This window comes from Maylandia zebra, linkage group LG15 (genome assembly GCF_041146795.1).
Source record: "Maylandia zebra isolate NMK-2024a linkage group LG15, Mzebra_GT3a, whole genome shotgun sequence".
NCBI lineage: Eukaryota > Metazoa > Chordata > Actinopteri > Cichliformes > Cichlidae > Maylandia > Maylandia zebra.
This window is the reverse complement of record NC_135181.1, coordinates 20038291-20046538: the sequence shown is the minus strand read 5'-3', so window position 1 is coordinate 20046538 and position 8248 is coordinate 20038291. Positions and strand designations below refer to the sequence as shown.

General features: G+C 41.7%; 1 long non-coding RNA gene across 1 annotated transcript; it reads left to right on the top strand.

The window, feature by feature from the left end:
* The first annotated feature begins 415 nt into the window (after window positions 1–415).
* Window positions 416–7773, top strand: LOC106674882 (uncharacterized). Its single transcript, XR_001341667.3, has 2 exons — window positions 416–810; window positions 939–7773. It is a non-coding gene; the product is annotated as an uncharacterized LOC106674882 (long non-coding RNA).
* Window positions 7774–8248: the final 475 nt, after the last annotated feature.

Here is an 8248-nt window from a genome sequence, read left to right as displayed (position 1 = left end):
TCCTTTTTGAGTCTAAGGGGGACCAACAGTCACGTCATCTCTTAACGACTGGATAGGATGTTTTAAAAATATTACAAACAATTAGAAATAAAGTCAACAGAAGAGTTACAGCTTCTCAGCTGCTCACAGATAGCAACAATAAATAACTAATGCACATAGCACAGATATGTAAAGAAACCAGTATAACAGAGGTGTTAGCGCATCGAGTTGTCAGTATGGAGCAATTTCTGTTTATAAGGATTTTGTAGGGATGTTTGAAGTTAATAACTTGTGTTTATGCTTCATCTGACACTATCCGGGGATTCTTTACCTAAATGAGGCTGGGTCTCTTACACCAGCTGACACACACTGTACATATAGTCACCATCAGTGTCTGCACAGCAGTAATCCACTACCCTGTTTAAAGGTCTGTGTTCTGAAGAAAATATAATCTGATCAAACATTATTCAGCTTTAAATATTGTTCAGCTTTAAAGTTACTGTGCAACTGTGTAATAAAAATGTGCTCACGACTTTGGCCTTGAGAGCGATAAGAAGCGATCGCCTCATCCTGCAGGTGCAAGATATCTGCAAGCGAAGAGACTAGAACACCCAAGGCCGCTTTCCTTTTATGGAGTTGTTTTTCTGCTAATGCAGCACTTTCCTCACAACCCCCTCCTGTAAGTTTTAGAGAATATATACCCATCCTCACAGCAAATATTAGGAATCTCCTGATGTGAGCTGTGTTGAGAGGTTGTCTCTGTCTCAATAAAAGTTCACTGATTCCCCATCTGCAGCAGGTGTCCGGTTGTCTTCATTCTCCGCCAGCCTGGTTAAGTCAATTCCTCCTTAACATCTAAAAGAACCTATTTAATGAAGGAAGACGGGTTCACTTTGTGTTTAATATTATTCTATTGCTGTTGTTGTTTTTTTATATCCTTCAATTGGCGTCACGAACAGGATCCGCTCCAGGTCAACTGGAACGGATGGGAGGACATCGGCCGTGGTCTGAGTGAACGGAGTTTGGACAAAAGCTGTGTGCACACAAAAACAAGGTAAGCAGACCTTTTATTTCTGCTATATTGAACATTATAAAATACTTAGTGTCCAAACTCCTAGTAATTCATAACCAAAATTGTCTGGCTTACTTAAGGCTTGTTGAGAATCAGACAAGTGAATAAGAGATAAGTGAATAAGAAATAAGTGAATAAGTGAATAAAGATAAGAGTGAACTGAGGTCTGACCACGGTTGCAGCCGACGGGTTGCTCTCCGGTGTCGGATACATACCTCAGTGCAGGTCTGGGACCTTGAAAGGGTTTATTAGTAACGCCTTTCTAAACAAATTAAAAGGTTAAAGGCCTTGAGAATATTTTTTAGTAATATTCTCTAAACTACAGAAGGGTTAGGAAGGCCCAGAGGACTTTATTAGAAAAGATCCTCTAAAACTTAAAAAGGAGAAGTACTGGTTGGAGTCCAAAGGAGGGGTCCCTTTGATCAATAGGAGAAAACGGATCTCTTCTTAAAACCCCGATGATTTTAGTGTTTTAAATGTTTTGATGTTCTGTTTGATATTGGACACACATAAATACACGCTGAATGCTTGCTGTGGAACACTGGGCAGGACAGTTTGGTTCTCCGTTGTTCACAGATTACACAATTAAAGGAACTAGGTTCCTCTTTTGGTTAAAACAATACACCACACATAGAATTTTTTTACACATTTATTACATACATAAGGAGGGTAATGAGTGACTGCAGGTAATGTATGAAGTGTGAATGAGACGTGTGAACAAGGTGACAACCAACTAGCACCCCTATCAGGAAGCTCTAGGCAAGGTTACCCGCCAGACTCCGGTTTGGTAGAAGCCTGGTAACACCTGAAGGGATATTTCAGTGCTGACTCACCTTTAAAGCAGCGCCCCAGCTGTTAGTGCCTAACAGAGGCAGAAACCCAGCTGGCCCAAATTCTCCTTTAAAATCAATAAATAGAACATAAATTACCGGTGTGTGTAAATAAGTTGTATAAATCTGTTAGATCTGAAACTCCTGCTAAAAAACTTCCTCTCTACAACTCTTTTCTCTTCTCTCCCTCTTTCTCTCAGTTGGGATTCTGTGTGTGTATGTGTGCTGGAGAAATAAAAAAAAAGGAAAAGGGTCTCTCTCTCTGTCTCTGTGAGAGGAAAAAGGTGGGGGCCGAGTGAGCCCGCGGGGCCGAGCGGGTCCGCGGGAGCGAGCGTGTATGCTGTATGAGGAAGAAGGGAGTGAGAGGGAGCGAGTGAAAAGAGTAATCGAGTATTTGGTGATTTTTTTTATTATTTCAGAGGCACTGGGTAAGAGTTTTGACTTTAGCTGTGAGAGTTGTGAAAAGAGCAGGTTTTTCTTTTGTTGTAGACTGTGAGTAATCGGTGTTTTTCTGCCTATTGTGCTGCGTGGAAGACACAGAAGTGTAGAAATGTTTGTGGTTTATCTTTGTTTGACGTTTTATATAGAGTTGGTTGATTCAGGGTGATTTCTCCCGTTTAAGGGAGGAGTTGCATTGTGGTTATGTTAAAGCTTTGCTGTAGGGGTATGTGTGTGATTTTGTGCTGGCTTCGCATGTTTAAATGGATGCATAGAAGTTTGTCAGTGAGAAATTGTTATGGTGGGGTTTTAAAGTTAGTAAAGAGTCAAACAACGCCCACTGTTTTAAAAAAGGCCCAAAACATCATAAAAGACACCTCACATCCTGGCCACTCCCTGTTCGAACTGTTGCCCTAAGGCAGACGGTACAGGGCAATCAGAGCAAGGACTAATAGACTCAAACACAGCTGTTATCCAACTGCAATAACACATCTGAATACTACAAAAATGTCCACCATGCCACTCTTGTGTTAATCTATGCACGGTCTGAAGCATGACGGTGGGAATACTTAGTATTTTAAGTATTCTATCTATTTTATTGATTGAATTTTATTGTTTTTTTATATTTGATATTACTAGGGATGATGCAATGATCGGGGACCATTCTTAATGTCGTCGGTCTCATGACAATGACAATAAAGTTTTTGATTTTGATTCTGATTCTGAAATACACCCTCCTCAAGAGTTCAATGATTTAGGCAGTTATGTTTATACAAATACTAAATGTATGTTTAGTGTCTTCATACAGGTGTTTTTTCTTAACCTGGAAGCCTGAGTACGGCAGCAGAAGACAGGCCAAGCTTTGGCTAAAATTCACGGCTGGACACCAGAGTTGTCCTCACCCCTCCCGGTAAAACAAAAAAGAGAGAATGTAGTTTGAGGCGGGTTTTTCTCGCTGAACTGCTCTGGGTGCTGTGTCCCTGAATCTCACCAGTGTTAACCTCTGGCGGAAGACATGGAGAAAAGGAAAAGATGTTCCTGGTAAATCACTGAAACAAATAAAACCACACACAACCAGAGAAAGATATGAGAAGGGTGAGGAACAGACACATGTGCGTGTTAGAGAAATACCTCGTTTGAGAAAAAGTTAAAGTAACCCATATACAGACGCACCCATACATGCAATGAAGAAACAGCTTACATACATGTGCACGTACATGCAAGGTTAAAGTAGCGACACTTAACATACACCTGTTTTTAAATGATATAGTTTATACATTACTGACAATTAAACGCTTTGGGTTGCAGGACAACAACGTAACGTCAAAAGACAAAGACACTGGTCTGAGGATTAAGTGAGGACACGACAAATTTAGTGGTTAAAAGGGTCGACTTGGGACATGTTTTTGTTGATTGTTTAAGACAAATGACTACTGAATGATAGGAAATTCCTTTTTAGGTTTCTAAACAGGATCTTAAGAATTTTAACACGTACCTGTGTTGTCCTGTCAACTTGAGGGGTTATGAGTTGATTATATGGTGAAAAAAAAAAAAAAAAAAAACAAAAACAAAAAAAGGGGGGAGACGAGATCTCGTTGTTTCTCCCCTCTCGGGATAACACAGCCAACACAGCACAGCCAACACAACATCATTTTCCTGTTCGCCTGTTTTGTTTTGTTTTTGTTTTTTCTGAGAGCCGAAGCTGACCTGGACTCCTACCCTCCCCTCTACCATCGTTGCCCTCTCCGCGACCATCTTTGACCCTTTGACCCCTGAAGGCCACAGCAGCTGGACTCACAACAACAACTTGAGGATGTCAACAGTGCTGCAAAAGAGTGATCTCATGCAGCAGAGACGGAGAGCACTAAACCTAAAGCCCGTTTCACTACACGGGGGAAATTCCCAGGCTGCGTCAGCTGACAGAGCTGTGACGAGACGCGCATTAAGCCCGGAGGAAAAGGGACGGTGAGCAGAAGGATGCTGACCTCTGAGAAGAGCCGAACAGCAGAGCTGCAGAAGGCCGTGGAGCAAAGTAAGGACAACATAAACAGACCCAAAGAGGAGGGGAGGACCCTAGGCCATGCGTCAGGCCGCTGGTTTACCTAAACTACAGAACAGGAAGGTGATGAACACAAACATATACCAACACACGAACACACACTTCTGCATGCGCCTACTTAGAATGAAGGGAAACACACACATGAACACTTATGCACTTGTTGAGGGAGTAAAAACTGATACATACCCATGCACTAAAATCAAAATGTTGATTTAATTTACTAAGAAGTGACACACAATGCTCCAGCTGCTGCAATGAAGAATGCTTTACTGACAAAGGCTCAATGCTGCACACAACAAAGTCAAATACAGAATTTGCTATAATAATAAGCCCAGAGGGCATTTGTGTGGTCTGGGGAGCAGAGTCCGGAGCGGTTTGGTTATGAAAATGATGCCCGTGCGAGATATCTGGGGCTTAAGGCCTCGACTTAATTGTTTACTCTACACTAAAAAGAAAAGAAAACACTCTGAGCAGTGGTGCAGAGTGAAAACGAGGAATTAACAGTGTGAGTTTTATTTCAGAGCGCCACGTCATTGTGATGGAGATTTAATAAAGGAGGAACACACGGACAAAGAAGAAGAGAAGGGGGGGCAGCCCTTGAACGCGATTGCCTGAGGCATTAAAGTTCTGTACTAAATTCTGGTTTCCAGTGTGAGAAAAGTCACGCAGTGCCAGTAGTAGAGCTAGGTTGAGTGATGATTCTAAATTACTGTAAGTAAATCATCGTACACCGTTCAAGTTTCATGATAACGGGGATCTAGACTTTGTTGAACCCTAGGCAATTTGAACAGGTAAAAGTCGAGTGACCAAGTAGCAGTTGAATAAAAGTCATTGAATAAGTGTTGAAATAAACTGGCAGAATTAAGAGAATTAAAACATTTCAAGAGCTCAACTTACTTAATGGTTCAATTTTGTTTCACGAACGCAAAACATATAGGTTTATGAATATGAAAAGGTTGAGGTGGTGTTGATTTGACTCTGTGTAGGTTTAGGTTGGTATTTTTATTGATGGGAAGAATATTCAGTGACAAGTCCTAAGACCCGGGCGTCTGCATTTTGTTTTTGTTATTTTTCATTTTATTTTGTTTTATATTTACTGATTTTTGTTTGTGAATCTTTTCTTTAAGCAGATCTGCACATCGGAAATTACAAGCATTACACGTCGGCGAGAAAATTGTTGTAAGTGAGTTTCTCCGCATTGAAATGGGTTCTGGAGGAAACACTTGTGGGGACAATTAGAAACGAGAGTCCCTGTTTAAAAAAGGATTCAGCGAGGTAATCCAAACTCAAGTTCTTGTTTCTTTTTGAGATGACGTCATTTTGCTGAGTGTGGAAACTAGATGCGACGACAGGTTTCACTATCAGCAAAGAACGGATGAATGGATGAAAGACTGGGAATAAAAACAAACGGACTGACTGGTAAAAGATGACAAGACTTGACCATGACTCAAGGTTAACCACCTCCACCTAGATAGGATAAAAGGGTGGATGAATTTATGTGGGTTTCTTTTACAGGAGTAGAAGGATGACAAAATATTCGAGGATGAGTGAACCTGTAAATGCCATTTTTGTGTCTTGTGTTGCTTACAGAGGTAACTGCGCAGCGTTACCATTTACATTTTCTTCCCTACAGGGTTACAGTTTTAATGTTTTTCTATTACAGGATTTCTGGGCGGATGTGTGAAGAAACGGTGTTTATGGGTTAGGAGTTGGGGATGCTATTACACTGTATTCTGGTGAGAGTGTTGGGGGAGACACACCCTGTCTTGAAAACTGTGATTCTTTTACAGGAAATGTTTTATAGCACCTATGGAATGAGGATGCCTGACTACGGTCAATGTGCTGCTAATGTTTGCTTTGCTTTGGTGAGAGGGGTGCAGTAGAAAACAGACAAGTGACATGAAAACAAGTAATAATAACAAATAACAAATTTGGGGACAGTTTGACCTAGAGCCCACTAACTGGCCATTAGGGGCTCTCGCTCTCTCTCTCTCTCGCTCTCTCTCTCTCTCGCTCTCTCTCTCTCTCTCTCTCGCTCTCTCTCTCTCTCGCTCTCTCTCTCTCTCGCTCTCTCTCTCTCTCTCTCTCTCTCTCTCTCTCTCTAGGAATAACATTGCCCAAAGGGTGAATAAAGCAAATTGTGGCAATAATAGTGATTTAATGATTGGAGAAACCTGAACATGATACTTGTCTGTTGAGCTGAATCGTTTATTACTCTTATGATTTTCCGGTGGGACTATGAAGATTTTTTGGTACAGATTGCAGGTTGTTGCTCTTTAACTCCTAGAACACGCCCTTGGCGAGGTGGGGGGAACTGGACCACCTTTCTGTGCCCCATCATCCTCTATTAGACGACATCCAAGCTAAGTAAACATGTCTTGGCCCTTTCCCCCTGAAGTGACAGGCAGGCAAAGATGTTGCGTCTTTGTTTGCTTCCTGGCCCTGGGTCTCATTCCCATTGGCATAATCCTGATCTGTGAAGGGCCCCCGACACTTCTGACACCTTCAAGTTCAAAAGCTTCGCCCCCTTCTGACAGTCCCAATCTGACAAATGTAGCCCCTAGGGTCTTGCCCACCACTTCCTCTCCAGTTTTACCATATTCACTTTTGAATGTCCTTAGCAGTTACCGTTCTGGGTTTATTTTACGGTTGATTTATTCTTTCACATTTTCACGTTTATATCTCTCATTATTATAGTATACTCTGTACTCTCCACATTTTTATCATTACTTATGCTTTTTGGTTGCTGAGTTACAGGAACTGTTAATTTTGTGTCACTACCCTGGTTGCACTAACTCGTTGTATCCGTGTGTGCAGGACAGCTGTTACTGCTTTCGTCGGGAACCGAGACTGCTTGCAGCCGACCCCTGGGCAGGGTGGTGCCTGGACTCTTTTCTCCTCATCTGCAATGACAGATAAAGACAAATGATAAGACCCGAGGAGTTTTTCGAGCCAGGCTTCGACACGTCTCTGTGTTCCTTTGAATGTTACTTATTTTTGTGTGTTGACCCATTTAAGATGGGTCAAAAGGGGGATTTGAAGAAAATATAATCTGATCAAACATTATTCAGCTTTAAATATTGTTCAGCTTTAAAGTTACTGTGCAACTGTGTAATAAAAATGTGCTCACGACTTTGGCCTTGAGAGCGATAAGAAGCGATCGCCTCATCCTGCAGGTGCAAGATATCTGCAAGCGAAGAGACTAGAACACCCAAGGCCGCTTTCCTTTTATGGAGTTGTTTTTCTGCTAATGCAGCACTTTCCTCACAACCCCCTCCTGTAAGTTTTAGAGAATATATACCCATCCTCACAGCAAATATTAGGAATCTCCTGATGTGAGCTGTGTTGAGAGGTTGTCTCTGTCTCAATAAAAGTTCACTGATTCCCCATCTGCAGCAGGTGTCCGGTTGTCTTCATTCTCCGCCAGCCTGGTTAAGTCAATTCCTCCTTAACATCTAAAAGAACCTATTTAATGAAGGAAGACGGGTTCACTTTGTGTTTAATATTATTCTATTGCTGTTGTTGTTTTTTTATATCCTTCAGTTCTTATAGTCTCCTCATGTGCTTGCTGCTGTCACTGCTTCAGACATTTCCAAGAATCCTCTCCACCCCAACCTCCACCTGCATTAAGTTCAGCTCAGCTGAATGCATTCTCCAGGGCCTTTATTTCCAGGTTAATTTCCTTTTGCTCTCTACATACTACTTTGCTCTTCTGCTGCATGAGAAAGAAATCCTGCGAGCAAAGCAACCTGCCAGGTCAAATCACATTTATTTATTATAGGGTACTGATAAGCGTATCTCCACAAATCTTCAGTTATTGCATCACGGTAATGTTAAACCGCTTCAAATCCAACATGCAATGATGTGTAG